This window comes from Sorex fumeus, unplaced genomic scaffold (assembly GCF_029834395.1).
Source record: "Sorex fumeus unplaced genomic scaffold, SorFum_2.1 ptg000018l, whole genome shotgun sequence".
NCBI classification, from domain to species: domain Eukaryota; kingdom Metazoa; phylum Chordata; class Mammalia; order Eulipotyphla; family Soricidae; genus Sorex; species Sorex fumeus.
In genome coordinates this window covers 34,136,135-34,152,405 of record NW_026606075.1, presented here as the reverse complement: position 1 = coordinate 34,152,405, position 16,271 = coordinate 34,136,135, and the positions used below count along the sequence as shown (strand labels likewise).

The window sequence follows — 16,271 nt, the reverse complement described above, 5'->3', positions numbered from 1 at the left end:
TAAAGTTTTTAAAGTATATAAGTGTATATATATACAAACATATACATATGCACACATATATAATGGTTAGTGTTACTATGTATATGTATATATAAAGTCTTCAGATTCACATAATGCAGGATGAGGGGAGAATATATTTCATGGTCCTCAAACTTTTTTATTTCAGAATCTCTTTACCTCTCAAAACTTACTGAGAACCTAAGAATTTTCTGTTTTGGGGGGTTATGTATTTCCATCCTAGAAATTAAAGCTATGACAGTTTAAAAAATTTATTTGTTTTTAAAAATCAGTAAATTCGTTGTATAGACCAATAAAAATTTGAATGAAAAGTTAACTCTCCCAAAACTATCAGTGATACCAGAATTATGTTTTTCCTATTTGATTGTGAAAAGTATATGTAACATACAATTTCTTATTTTAACCATTTCAAGTGCTCGATTTAGTAACTTGAATACCACCACATTCTTTCTTTTCTGTTTTTCTTTTTTGATCACACCCGGCAGCGCTCAAGGATTACTCCTGATTCTGCACTCAGGAATTACTCCTGGCAGGGCTCAGGGGACCATATGGGATGCCGGAGATTGAACCCTGGTCAAAGGCCTTACAACCGCTCTGGCCTTGAACTACATCCATATTCTTGTGCAGTTATTACCACTCTCCATCACCAGAATTATTTCTCCATCCCAAATCCAACTCTGCTGACTAAATAATTCCTTGCTACCTTCTTCCTCAGTTCTTGGAACCACTGTTCTTTCTATGTCTATGAATTGAACTATTCTAGATACCTCATGGAGTATTTGCACTTTTATAACTGTCTTATTCTTCTTCGGTTTTAGCATGCTGTAGCAAGTGTCAAAATTTCTTTCCTTTTTAAAGCTAAATGATATCCTATTGAATGGGTGTACCACATTTTTTTTTTGACCATTTACACATTGGTGAACATTTGGGTTATTTCCGCCTTTTGATTGGTTTGGAGGCTGTATCCCACAGTACTCACAAACTAGTCCCAGTTCAGGGGTTGCACAAAATACCAGGAGGTGCTCAAATGAAATTGGGGTTGGCTGCACATATGACAAGTGCCTTACCCCCTATACTAGCTCTCCAACCTCTTTGAATGGGTCTTCACCATACATAATTTTGTAATGTCAAACATTGGTCATTCAAAAGATAATGGCTTGCTGCATTGTGCATCTCTTCCTCATGTCAATATATTTCTTTATTTAATATCAAGTAATCTATTCTTTCATGTCATCCATGTGATCAGAAAAGTATTATAAGCATTATGAAGCAGGCAAGTTCATAGTAGCAGATACAGTATTTCTGAATTATGACTTTCATTTAAAAGCTCTAATTTTATCATGGGTAGGAAATACTATTAGCTGTTTTCTGTGAAGTGGCAAGTTCACTTTATTAGATTAACAAAAAAATTTTTTTTACTTTATTACATTTTTGAGAGAATTTCTATCAAATAGTTAATTCTTGCCCTTTATTTTTTCTTTTTGGGTCACACCTGGCGATGCTCAGGGGTTACTCCTGGCTCCTTACTTAGGAATTACTCCTGGTGGTGCTTGGTCCGAGACTCGTCTGTGTGTCTCTGGATCGCAGCCATGTGGGAGCTTAAGTAGACGGTGGGCAGATTTGGCATCATCTTGAGTCCCATCAGGGTGGGGTGGGGGGAGAGGGGAGGTTAAGGAGAAGGGCCCAACGACCCACTCCTCCCCAGTCCTGTGAGACTTGGGATTTGCCATCACTGCCACTCCTACCTGGAGCTTCTTGCTGACTTCTAGAAAATGGCAGCCTCTGGAGGTCCTAGAGGGCAGGCAGAGAACAACACCTGCCCCATCTGGAGCAGCCCAGTGGAAAAGGCCTATTGCAAAGTCCCGGGCCATATCTGCAGCAGGTTGCCAGGTCTGAGATTCGTTTGGAACACCTAGAATTTTAGAGCTAGTTTTTGTTTCTATGAAAATTACTTTGACTCAAGTCTGTAAAATCTTAAATGTCTTAAAGAATTTTACTCTGCTATACTTAGTTCTTTGATATTCATTAGATAGCACAGTGGTTGGGCATTTGCCTTGCACGTGGCCAACTTGGCCAACCCAGGTTCGATTCCTCTGCCCCTCTTGGAGAGCCTGGCAAACTACCGAGACTATCTCGCTTGCACGGCAAAGCCTGACAAGCTACCCATGACATATTCAATATGCCAAAAACAGTAACGACAAGTTTCACAATGGAGACGTTACTGGGCCCACTTGAGCAAATCAATGAACAACGGGGGGGACAGTGCTACGGACAGTGCTACAGATATTTGTCAATGAAATGGCCATATTTATTTTAGAATGTGTTGTAGTTGGACCTGATGAATTCAGACTAACATGCACTGAGTAAGGATTAATTTTTAGAGACTGAAAGCATATGATTGAAGGGACGTCTATAAAGACATCACCTGAACTTGATTCTGAATTCTGTCATGTAATAACTGTGTGATCTTAACTGTCACTGTCACTGTCCTCCCATTGTTCATCGATTTGCTCTATCGGGCCCAGTAATATTGTGAGACTTGTTACTGTGTTTGGCATATCAAATACATCACGGGGAGCTTGCCAGGCTTTGCCATGCGGACGGATACTCTCGGTAGCTTGCTGGGCTTTCTGAGAGGGGCGGAGGAATCAAACCTAGGTGGGTCATGTAGGCCGCATGCAAAGCAAATGCCCTACCCACTGTGCTATCGCTCTAGCCGGCCAGTCCGAAAGTAGTGAGTGGTCACAAGGTCAACCTAAAGTCAACCTGTATGATCTTAAGAGAAAAAAAGAGAAAAAGACCAGTTATAGTGACCTCACACTATAACAAGGTTCTGATGAATGACTTACAAAATACCTAGCACATTGCCCTGCTCCTTTGGTTGTTGTGAACAACTTTTGTACTCAGATATGCAATAGAGTACTACTCTGCATATTTTGCTGCTCATAGATATTCAATGATTGAGAGTTAGCAGAATTGATAGTTTTTAATGTTTCATGAAGGACATTCTGAAGTGAATGTGATTTAATTTTTAGCACGAGGAAGTGGCAGTGAAAAACATAATGACTACTACAACAGTTTGGTGCCATTGCCTTAATTTGTTCTAACATATCAGCAGTTTGTCCACCATTGTTTAGTTGTGTGCGTTTTTTTGTTTTTTGTTTTAGCTCTTTCCACCTCCTGGACACAGATTTCTTTATGGTCAAGTCACTCTCGAGTGTCTAGTTTAACTTTTTTTTTTTAGATGAAAAGACTTTCAATTTAATGCCAATATTATACATTTTCTTTTTTTTTTCACCAGGGGTTACTTCTTTTTTTTTTTTAATTTTTATTAGTGAAACACTGTGAGGTACAGTTGTAGACTTACAAATTTTTGTGCTTGGGTTTCAGTTATACAATGATCCAGTACCCATCCCTCCACCAGTGCCCATTCGCCATCATTTACATTTTTTTTAATTTTTGTTAGTGAAACACCATGAGGTACAGTTGTAGATTTACAAATTTTTGTGCTTGGGTTTCAATTGTACAATGATCAAACACCCATCCCTCCACCAGTGCCCATTTTCCACCACCACGGATCCCAGTATCCCTCCCACCCCCATTCCCCCATCTCACCCTGCCTCTGTGGCAGGGCATTCCCTTTTGTTCTCTCTCTCTCCTTTTGGGTGTTGTGGTTTGCAAAAGAGGCATTGAGTGGCGATCATGTTTGGCCTATAGTCTACTTTCAGCATGCTTCTCCCATCTTGGTGCTCCTTTCTCTAGGCTAGATTAACTTTTATCACCACCACTTGTACTAGTATAGATGTTGATTAACTGTAAAATATATGTAGCACTGTAGCACTGTCTTCCCGTTGTTCATCGATTTGCTCGAGTGGGCACCAGTAACATCTTCATTGTCAGACTTGTTGTTACTGTTTTTGGCATATCAAATATGCCACGGGGAGCTTGCCAGGCTCTGCTGTGTGAGTGGGATTCCGCTCACAAAATATATGTATAAGTTAATTAACTTCTGTAAGAAATGGTTGACATAGCTATGGTATGTTGCCATATTAAAATGATATGCTTTTTAATATGTTAATTTTCCTCATATATAAACAAAGCATCAAAAAGTCCTATTATTCTTCCACTGTGGGCTGCAATCTTGGAGATGGAAGCATGGCAATGATTCCTATAAGACCATTTCAGAGTCCACTCGGTTGAAAATGAGCAATAATACTAATACATTGTTTACATATCTCAGTTGAGATGTGTTAATTAGTAGTGAGGCTGGGGCGAAAATGCAAATGACTGGAGCTGGAAAGGAGAGTTTAATTTAATCCCTGGCACTGCCACTAATCAGGAGGAACCCCAGAGCATGGAGTTGGGTAACCCTCAAGCACCCTTTACCTCACCCCTCAAATCTGTGTCCTCTAAAGAGTCACTGTGAAACAATAGCAACAAAAAGGGTTCTCTATTGTTATGGCCTTTCTCTTTTCTCTGACACTTAAGAATTCATTTTGGTGTATTAAGAATAACTAGGTCTTTGTTAAACAGTTTCTCTTGGGTTTTCCTATTGGCAATACTGCTGTCTCTCCTTCCCAAAGCCAAGGTTGGTGCCAGGATCACTAACCAGAGTGCCAGGCATATTCCTTGGGAATAAGTGGATCTAAGATCTGGGGGTTGGATTGTAGCTGCTGTTCAACTAACCTTGTGACTTAAAGAAAATCATTTAATCTCTTGGATCTCTCTTAAATTCCTTATTTTGTAAAATGGAAGGATTAGATGAAATGATATCTTAGATTTCTTTCAACTCCAGTTGCCATAGCAATTGAACCAGGAGAATCTCCTTTCCTACTGCAGCCAGATTGTAGAGCATGCAAGCCAAGCAAATCCGATGTTTATTATAGAATAGAAGATGGCAGGGTCAAACAAATGAGAAAGATCTCATTTCTCATGGTGCTTACTCCTGGCTCTATGCTCAGGGATCACTCCTGGTGGTGCTCAAGAGAAAATATGTGGTGCCAGAAATCACATATAGGTCAGCCACATGCAAGGCAATGTCTTTACCCACTGTACTATTTCTCCAGTCCAAAACAAAAAGCTTGGGTTTTGAAATGATAATATCAGTGCATATTTATTATAGAAAACTCAGAAAATACTGACAAGTAAAGAGACAAGAATGACTCCCCGAATAAATTTAATATACAGGCATCTTATTACAAATATGTTACACTATGAATTATGCATTATAATTCATATGTAGTATGAATCTATTTTCATAATATAATTAATATAAATATTAAAATTTTGAATCTTTAGTAGTTAAAATTGGGGGATGTGTGGCTAGTCCATTAGTCCAGGTTTTGGACATGTCAACTATTTCCAACTTCAAGTGCTTAATTAAATAGTTTTGCTATTAAATCTTTCTCAAAATCTTTAATACTTCAATATAAGTTCTTAGCAGTGAAATTTGTACATCAGAAGATGTGCACATATTCTTTCAGGCCTTTGGTGCTTACTGTCATTTTTTTCCTCCATAAAATTTCTACTTATTTATTTTCCTGCCAAAAAATTATGTAAATGCTAGTCTCCTACATCTTTACTAACACTTAACAATTAAATTGGTTTTGCTTATCATTTTAATAAGTGTAAATGTCTCTCTTTTTTTTTCTTTTTTTTGCTTTTTGGGTCATACCGGTGATGCACAGGGGTTACTCCTGGCTCTGCACTCAGGAATTACTCGTGGCGGTGCTCAGGGGACCATATGGGATGCTGGGAATCGAACCCAGGTCGACCGCGTGCAAGGCAAACGCCCTGCCCCCTGTGCTATCGCTCTAGCCTCTCTCTCTCTCTCTCTCTCTTGGTTTTGGGGCTCAGGGCTCATCTGGTGGTGCTCAGGGCTTATTCTTGTCTCTGTGCTCAGGGATCACTCCTGGAAGGTCTTGGGGGATCATATGGGTGGCAGGGATAGAACCAGGGTCAGCCACAAGCTAGGCAAACACTTTTGTAATTAGCATTATTTTATTTTAAGATATTTTTATTGAAATGACATTGCATTACAACATTCTAAAAGTTTTTCGTGCTGCATCACCATAAATCAACAAGTGTATATACTAACAAAAAAGAATAAGTACTTTTTTAGTCTCAGAATATAAATTCTAGGAAAATAAATCTTTTTTTCTCCCTATTTGTATTGAGTTAACATGTTTTACGACAATTACCATATCATTGCTCTATTCCTCGAAACTGCTTCATCATCCCTGGCCCCTAAGAGAGTCAGCAACCCCTACCAGGGCGCCCTTGTCTCTTCTCTCCCCATGTGAACTTTCTTTCTTTCTTATTGGGAAGCAATGAATCTTCTGTACTTGAGGTGAAAAGGAAAATCACATTATATGCTAGAGGACACTATTGGTTATTTAGAGTTCCAGGGACAGTGTTAGGGAAAAGTCAAATAATTTGACATCAGATCTAACCTAAAAAAAAAAAAATTACGTTCATAGTAAAAACCTGGGCAGGAACCCGTGACATATTCGATATGCCAAACACAGTAACAAGTATCACAATGAAGACATTACTGGGCTCGCTCAGGCAAATTGATGAACAACGGGAAGCCAGTGACAGTGACAGTGAAAGTAAAAACCTGGAGGAAGCAACTTTCCTCACTGCACAGGGACACACAATAGCACTGGAAGCAGGCGATGATCACTCTTACTTCTGCTTCATCTTTCACCAAGATTCTCACCTGCTTGTACAATTTACTATTGTATAATTTAATATCTTACATAATTTAATATCTTCAGTTGTTTGTTGCACAGAAGTTTTGTAAGTTTGTTCTAAGTTACAACAGCCTGGTTTTCATCATGCAAAGCTTTTCTTAATACCATCTATATGCTTCCTACTAATTCATATATTTTGCTTGGAAAGTCAAGCAATATATTTTCACAACAGAAAGAAAACCGAGATGCTTCTATCCAAAACCAAACTTTTCCTTGAATATATTCAAATATATTCAATTGAATTTTATTCTAGAGCTATATCTAAAGCAAAAGTATTTATAAAAGCAAGTAAAATATAATCCGGTCAAACAAGCATGGCAACAGAATTATCACGCAGAAAGTGTCACTGTTCTGGTAGGGTTGCTATTTAAAATGTTATTCATGCTCCTCATAAATATTCTAGCATTATATTTAGCATGTGTTTATATGCATGTATATACCCATATGTCACATTTATACATATATAACTATTTGTGTATATAGAAAATACTTCTTTTAGCTCACATAAGACAGAATATTTATCACAGAGGGTTGATACCCTGATGGTGAAACAGGTTATGTACACATTCAGTTTCCATCACCAGATGATTAAATGGCAACCATCAATTGAGAAAATTCTGCTGTTTTCTCAGATGTCAGATTACAGGAGGGTGAAGCTGAAGAAGCACTTGGAACACAGATCTGGGAACGGCAGTTTTTTGCTGCTTTTGGATCATTCTTGGCGATGCTTAGAAGCTACTCCTGTTGTAGTGCCACGGGGTCTGCCAGTGATGCTGGGGGTCCATGTGGTGCAAGGGAGTGAGCACAGGCCTCTTACATGCAAATTAATCCATTTCGCTTATTCTGTTCTAAAACATAGCTTTTTGGGGGGGGGGTATGCCACTCAGTAATCCTCCCGGCGTTGTTTTTGGTATAGCAAATGTCTTTAGTTCTTGTTTGTCTGAGATTTTTTTTTATCCCTCCTTCAAATTTGTATAACAGCCTAGTGGGAAAAAGGACACTTGGTTGAAGGGTTTCTTCATTTAGTACTTGGAATATGTTGTTCCATTTCCTTCTGGCTGATTGGGTTTTTTTTATAGCACAGAGGTAGGGCGTTTGCCTTGCAGGCGGCCAACACGGCCGACCCGAGTTCGATTCCTCCGCCCCTCTCGGAGAGCCTGGTAAGCTACTGAGAGTATCTCGCCCGCACAGCAGAGCCTGGCAAGCTCCCCGTGACGTATTCGATATGCCAGACACAGTAACAAGTCTCACGATGGAGACGTTTCTGGGCCCGCTCGAGCAAGTCGATGAACAACGGGAGGCCCGTGCCCGTGACCAACATAAGAATACTGCTATTTATTCAGCCAGCCGATTGGGTTTTATGTGAAAGATCTGTTGTGAATTTTATGCTGTGTCCTGCATTTAAGTGTTTATTTGGTTTTAATTTTATTTATGTTTTTTTTAATGATCACAGTGAGATACACAGTTACAAAGTTCTTCATGATTGGGTCTCAGTCAGACAGTGTTCCACACCAACCCTTTACTAATGTACATTTCCCACCACCAATGTCCCCTCCCTCTCCCCCCCCCCCCCATTTGTTTTTTAAATTTTTTGGCCACATCAGCTGTGTTCAGCTTTACTCCTGGCTCTGCATTCAGGAATTATTCCTGGCAGTGCCCAGAAGACTGTATGGGGAGCCAGGGATTGAACCCAGTTTGGCCCTGTGCAAGACAAGCACCCTACCTACCAAGCACCCTATCGCTCCAGCCCCCGAGTTTTTGATTCTTTCTTCCAACTTTAAGTACTCTGCCTCCCCGTGGTTCTTACCATTTTGATTACACTGTGTCTTGGTGGTGCTGTGTTGACTTTATTTTGTTTGGCACCCTTTGAGTCTCCTGGATCTGTGTACAGGTCTTCGCTCCTCAGACAGGGGACTTCTCAGTTTCCACGAGCCATTCTTCCCCTTTCCTTGTTCCTTTTTTTCTGGTATTCCTATGTTTGGGGAGTCAGTCCTCTTGCTGTTGTCTGCTAAATATTTTGTTTTCTTTTTTTTTAAGCATCATGCTTTCCAATGCTGTTTATGATAGTTCTGTGCATATAACATTCGAATACCACACACTCCACCAGAATGTCCCAGTTCCCTCCACCATTGTCTAGGGGCTCCTCCCACGCTCCCGGATCTGCATCTTTGAGAAGTTAAATTCTATAGACTAGTACTTAAGTTCTGTTGTTTTTGACCATTTCTTATTCCCATACTATGTTTCTTTATATCCTACACGTGAGACAGGTCGTTATGTATCTGTCCCTCTCCTTCTGGACTACACCCAGCATGATAGCCTCCAATTCCATCCAGGTAGCAACAAATTGAATGACTCCATCTTTTCCTGTAGCTGAGTAGTGTTGCACTGAGTATATGTGCGACAGTTTCTTTATCCAGGCATCTGTTCTTGGACACTCTGGTTTCCCGGATCTTAACTGTTGCAAATAGTGCTGCAATGAACATAAAATACAAATATCTTCTCTTTTTTCGTTTGTTTTCGTTTGGGGGGTCACAACTGGTGGTTCTCAGGGTTTATCCCTGGCTCTGTTCAGGGAACCATATGGGGTGCTGGTGATTGAACCCCCCTTGGCCACATGCAAGGCAAGTGCCCTATTACTCTACTATCTCTCCAGCCCCATAAATGTGTTTTTGAAATGGTATTTTGGGACCCTTGGGGTAAATGCCGAGAGGAGGCATTTCTGGGTCATATAGACGTTCAATTTTAGTGTTTTGAGAAGTGCGCATATTGCTCTCCAAAGAGGTTGAGCCAGGGGCTGGAGAGATAGTACAGTAGGTAAGGTGCTTGCCTTGTGTACAGCTGGACTCAGGTTTGAACCCCAGCACCAAATATGAACCTCTAACCTGTGAGGAGGGTTCCCAGAACCAGAAGGAAGCCCTGAGAACTTCAGGGTGTGGTCCAACACCCAAAAGCAAGCAAACAAAACAACAAAAAGCTTGAGCCATTGACCCCAATAGTGACTGAGGTTCCCTTTACCCTGATCCACATCAGCACTGATGACCTTTATTCTTTTGAATGTGTGCCAGTCTCGCTGGTAGGAGGTGATATCTGATTGTTACATTGATATAGGATGGAGAGCACTTTTTCATATACTTATTAGTCATCTGTCTGTCTTTCTTAAGGAAATATTTGTTCATTTCTTTTCCCCGTTTTTTGATGCGGTTGTGCTTTTTGTTGCTGTTACCGTTGAATAGATAGGTAAGTCCTGGATATTAACCCTATGTCAAATGGACAAATAGTTCTCCATTTTTAACATTCCCAGCTTCTCCTGTTTTTTTTTTAATTGGGGTCACTCTTTTTTTTTTTAATGAATTGAATCACCATGAGATACACAATTGTTCATGATTGGCTTCACCCATCACTTCAGCAGTGTGCATTTCCTACCACCAATGTCCTCAGTTTCAGTTGGGATCATTCTTGGCAGTATTCAGGCTCTGTGATGCTTGGGGACCACCAAGGCCATACCTGATGGTACTGGGATTGGGGTGGGGAGCGCTCATGCAGGCTCAGCACCTTGTACTTCCTAGGCATGTGCTCTACCACTCAAACCAAACTCTGCTCCCACTCCCCAGCTTCTCCTCTAAATCGATAAATAATTCAGTGTCACAGTCAGAGAGGGCACTCATGTCCTCATCTCTTGATCCTAACATATTCCTTATTTATAATGCTCTTCTTTCCTCACCTTTCCACAGCCTGGCTAATGCTTATCATTCTTCTTTAATGTGATTATGAAATATATATAACAAGCCACAATATTTTTAGTTCAGAGAATGGAGGAGGGGTATTTTGAGGCTGGGATGATATCTCAAGGGACTGGGGCACATGCTTTACATGCATAAGGCCCTGGGGTTGACCCAAAGCATTTGTTTCCACCCCCCTAACCCTTCCCACACACATACACACAAAGTGTCCCTGGGTATAACTGGTCATTCAAGCCCTGGTGGATGGAGTAGGGTTCAACCACTGAACTGTCAGGTCACACAGCCAGACCAAGTTTCACCAGCCCAGCAATGACCTCCAGGCCTCCCACCATTGTTAGGGAGCTCCTTGCCCCTACTCCTTGCAGCATATTTCTATTTTCTTTCTTTTTTAAAATTTTGGTGCAATAGATGAAACCCAAGGCCTCACAAATGCAAACCACGACCCATCCCGTCTCTGCTGAGTCACATCACTGGCTGTGAAAAGTGGATTTTCAAAGGGATACTTCTAACACCTTTGGTGTCTGTGTGCCTTTCTCCAAACAGATCCCTTCTCCTTATCTCAGAGATAACCACCATCTATAATTTACATGTATTGATTTCTTGCTTTTCTTTATAATGTTACCACAAATATATGTTTGCCTAGACAACACAAGATTTAGTTTCACTTGGCACAACTAGTTTTAAGTGGCTGTGGTTTTTCTTTCTTTCTTTTTTTAACCCTTGTGAGATAACTCCATGTGTAATCATTCTTCAATATATTATTAGTTTTATTGTCTGTGCGTACTTAGGTTGTTCCTAGTTTTTGTTAAAAGCAGTATTGATGTGAATATGATAGTATTGTCTCTTACTGTACATGTTCAAAGGTAGATGGAAAAAATATGGGATTGCAGAATCTGCACATTCTGATTTACCAAGTTATATTCAACCCTTTTCCATAGTAGCAATTCTAATTTACTTCCTCTCCCTGAACAGTGTCTGTGAGTAGCCGTTGCGCCACCTTTCTCACAAACCCTCGTGTTGCCAATGATTATAACAATGGAAGCCTTTGGCTTTTGCATGAGTCGATGCATTTGATAAATGTGAAGCATCTTTTCATATTTATTTGCCATTTGCATTTGTGCATTTGTGTCTCTTTTCCATTTTCCTCTTGGTTTTTTTTAATTGAATTAAACACTTTTTTTATATTGTAAATACCTTTCATTTGCTTCCATTAAACAACAACTTACAGTGTATTTTATCTGTACTTCTTGCTGAGCTGATATAATTAGGAGAATACAGCTGTGAATAAGATGAAAACTCTCCATCCTACAGTGGTCTGTGCAGGGAGTCAGAAAGTAAATGTATCTCTAAAATGCAGTGGCATCAGTGCTGTGATTACTAAGATCTTCCTCAGGGTGAACTGACCTGACTAAATTTTTCTCTCTGAACAATTTAAGTACTTCCACTGCACAGATATTATTTTTAATAGTTTCTGTCATCCCCACTTTTGCCAAGTTTTCTTGGCAATCAGGAACGAATATTTTTTGTTATTGTTAGTTTTTAAAACATTAGCCATTGGCAAAATTTCCATAGTAAATGTAGAACTAGTATATTTTTGAGTGGATGCATGCAGAGATAGCATCAGTAATAATCGAAAATTCAGGGTTCACTGCTGATATCTAAGGGCGGTAGGCTTATATTTGGCATATTGACAGTATTGGTAACTGTTAAAACTATCAGGAGAAAATATATATTTTATTTTATGTTGTGTTTGGGGCCACTTTCCGTGGTACTCAGGGCTACTCCAGCTCTATGTTCAGGGGTCACTCGTGGTGTTACTGGATTTTGAACATGGGCCTCCCACGTGCAAAGACTGCATTTAGACTTTAGACCTATTGTCTCTGTATCTTAGCCCTTTGAGCTATCTCTTCAACCCGAAGTGTATATTGCAAACCCTATGTGGAATGCTTTGTGGTTAATGTCCTTATGGAGAAAAGAAAAAGCCAGTGTCTCTATATCAAGACTCGTAGTCGCGGGAGGGGGGCGCAGGAGGGCGAGGAACAATCACAAAATAGAATCGTATGTGATAGGAAGCTAACTTAACCAAAACATGCACAGTTTTCAGGAATATTGCAGTGGATAGGAAGAGAAGTTGCATGTCGAAAGATATGACCTTTGGGGTGAGAGTGATGTTATGACTGGTAAGGCATTTGCCTTGCATGAAGCCGATCCGAGTTCAATCCCCGGCATCCCCGATGGTCCCCAAAGCACTGCCAGAAGTAATTCCTGAGTGTAGAGCCAGAAGTAACCCCATGAGCGTTGTCAGATGTGACCCCCCAGAAAGAAAAGGCAAGATATGATCTTTGTCATATTTTCTCATCATCACTTGGTGCATCAGACAGTGACTTGGTGTTCTAGAGATGCAGTTGCTGTATCTGTAGTGTGATGTCTAATTCATGAGTACCTGGGGAGCAAAGCTCATTTAACTGTCAACTTGGATGTGGGAGAAAGTGGTCGAGTGGCACCAACTGAGACAGGAGACCAGAAGCAGCCAAGCAGAGCGAGATCAAAAGGCAAGCTTCATGGATGGCCCAATGGTCAGCTCAGGGCAGGGAAGCCAGCCAGACTCTCCAGACCTGTGAAACAGGAGTTTAACTGGGATTGGAGAAGAGCAAAGCACACTGAGTAGAGCCTGATCCAGAGGAAAATGAAAATACTTCTTGTTTAGATCCAAAAAGAAATGACATTGTGGAATATAAAATAACATGAGACTGACACCCAAGGATAGTAGACACAGGGGCCAGGAATATTATTGGAAGCCCGTCTCATGAGCTTAGGGAGAAGGCAGCTGGAATAGAGAAGGGATCACTAAGTCAATGAACATTGGAGGCATTGTTTGGGATAGGAGATGTGTGCTGAAAGAAGGCAAAGGACCAAACATGATAGCTTCTCAGTACCTATACTGCAAACCATAATGCCCAAAAGTAGAGAGAGAGTATGGGGAAAATTGTCTGCCACAGAGGCAGGGAGGGGGTTGTGTTGAAAGGGGGGAGGGTGGAATACTAAGGACATTGGTGGGGAAAGGTCTGCACTAGTGGAGGGATGAGTGTTCAATCATTGTATGATTGAAACTCAAACATGAAAGCTTTGTAACTATATCTCATGGCGATCCAATAAAAAAAAAAATGACAAACATTTTTTTTTTTTTAATTTTTATTAGTGAAACACCATGAGGTACAATTGTGGTCTTACAAGTTTTTGTGCATGGGTTTCAGTTGTACAATGATTGAGTACCCATCCCTCCACCAGTGCCCATTCTCTACCACCAATGATCCCAATATCCCTCCCACCCCCCCAGCCCTCCATCCCATCCCACCTCTGTGGCAGGGCATTCCCTTTTGTTCTCTCTCTCCTTTTGTGTGCTGAGGTTTGCAAAAGAAGCATTGAGTGGAAATCACGTTCAGTCTATAGTCTACTTTCAGCATGTATCTCCCATCCTGGGAAGATCCTCCCAACACTCTTTACTTGGTGTTCTCTTTTCTATGGGCTGGATAGCACAGCGGGGAGGGCGTTTGCCTTGCACGCAGCCAACATGGCTGACCCGAGTTCGATTCCTTCGCCCCTCTCGGAGAGCCTGGCAAGCTACCGAGAGTATCTTGCCCGAATGGCAAAGCCTGGGAAGCTACCTGTGACATATTCAATATGCCAAACACAGTAACAATAAAGTCTCACCTGATGGAGACATTACTAGGCCCACTCAAGAAAATCGATGAACAACAGGAGGACAGTGATACAGTGATCCCATTTCTATCCGAGCTTTTTCTCCTAGCATGTGCGGCTGGCCTTCAAGCCATGGAGTGAACCTCCTGTTACTTATCTCGACTGTTCTTGGATGTTAGTCTCCTATTTTGTTACTTTATATTCCCCAGATGAATGCAATCTTTCTATGTCTGTCCCTCTTTCTGACTCATTTCACTTAGTATGATACTTTCCATGTAGTAGCACTTGTATGTAAATTTCATGACTTCATCTTCTCTAACAGCTGCGTAGTACTCCATTGTGTAGATTTACCAAAGTTTCTTTAACCAGCCATCTGTTCTCGGGCACTCAGGTTTTTTCCAGATTTTGGCTATTGTGGACAGTGCAGCAATGAACATATAACTGCAGATGTCATTTCGACTATACTTTTTTGCCTCTCTGGGATATGTTCCCAGGAGTGGTATTGCTGGTCAAATGAGAACTCAGTTTCTAATTTTGAGAATTGTTCATACTGTTTTCCAAAAGAGCTGAACCAGTCAGCATTCCCACCAGCAGTGAAGGAGAGTCCCTTTCTCTCCACATTCGTGCCAACACCAGTTGCTTTTGTTCTTTTGGATGTGGGCCAGTCTCTGTGGTATGAGATGATACCTCATTGTGGTTTTGATCTGCATCTCCCTGATGATTAATGATGTAGAGCATTTTGTCATGTGCCTTTTTGCCATTCTGATTTCTTCTTTGAGAAAGTTTCTGTTCATTTTGTCGCCCCATTTTTTGATGGGGTCGGATGTTTTCTTCTTATGGAGTTCAACCAGTACTTTGTATATCCTTGATATCAACCCCTTGTTGGATGTGTATTCAGCGAATATCGTTTCCCATTCTGCAGACTATCTTTGTATTTTGGTCACTGTTTCTTTGGAGGTGCAGAAGCTTCTTAGTTTAAGATAGTCCCATTTATCTATCTCTGTTTTCACTTGCTCGGCCAGTGGCGTGTCATCTTTGAAGTTACCATTAGCTTCAGTGTCGTGAAGGGTTTTGCCAACCTTGTCTTCAATGTACCTTATGGATTCCAGTCTGATGTTGAGGTCTTTAATCCATTTTGGTCTTACTTTTGTACATGATGTTAGGTAAATATCTGAGCCCATTTTTTTTTTGCATGTAACTGTTCAGTTTTGCCAGCACAATTTGTTAAGGAGGTTTTCCTTACTCTACTTCATGTTTTTTGCTCCCTTATCAAAGATTAGATGATCATACGTTTGGGGGGAGATGTCAGTATATTCAACCCTGTTCCATTGGTCTACAGCTCTGCCTTTGTGCCAGTACCATGCTGTTTTAATTATTACTGCTTTGTAGTAGAGTTTGACATTAGGGAGATTGATTCCTCCCATTTTCTTTTTCCCAAGAATTGCTGTAGCTGTTCGTGGTTGCTTATTGTTCCATATGAATTTCAGGAGTGTTTGCTCCATTTCTTTGAAGAATGTCATGGGTATTGTTATAGGAATTGCATTGAATTTGTACAATGCTTTGGAGAGTATTGCCATTTTGACAATGTTAATTCTCCTGATCTATGAGCAGGGGATATCTTTCCATTTTCTTGTGTCTTCTTTTATTTCCTGAAGTAGCGTTTTGTAGATTTCTTTGTACAGGTCTTTTACATCCTTAATTAAGCTGATTCCTAGGGACTTGATTTTCTGGGGCACAATTGTGAATGGGATTGTTTTTTTCATGTCACTTTCTTCTCTCATTATTTGCATATAGGAAAGCCATGGACTTTTGGGTATTGATTTTATAGCCTGCAACTTTACTACACAAGTCTGTTGTTTCTAGGAGTTTCTTGGTAGAGGTTTTAGGGTTCTCTAAGAATAGTCTCACATCATCTGCGAATAGTGAGCGCTTGATTTCTTCCTTTCCTACCTGAATGCCCTTAATATCTTTTTCTTGCCTAATCACTATTGCAAGTACTTCCAGTACTATATTGAACAACAGTGGAGAGAGTGGGCATCCCTGTCTCATCTCTGATCTT

At 40.6% G+C, this 16,271-nt stretch overlaps 1 protein-coding gene across 1 annotated transcript in view; it reads left to right on the top strand.

Moving 5' to 3' along the window:
- Window positions 1-16,271, top strand: part of NLN (neurolysin) — a 104,523-nt gene that overhangs the window by 1,189 nt on the left and 87,063 nt on the right. The window lies entirely within an intron of this gene.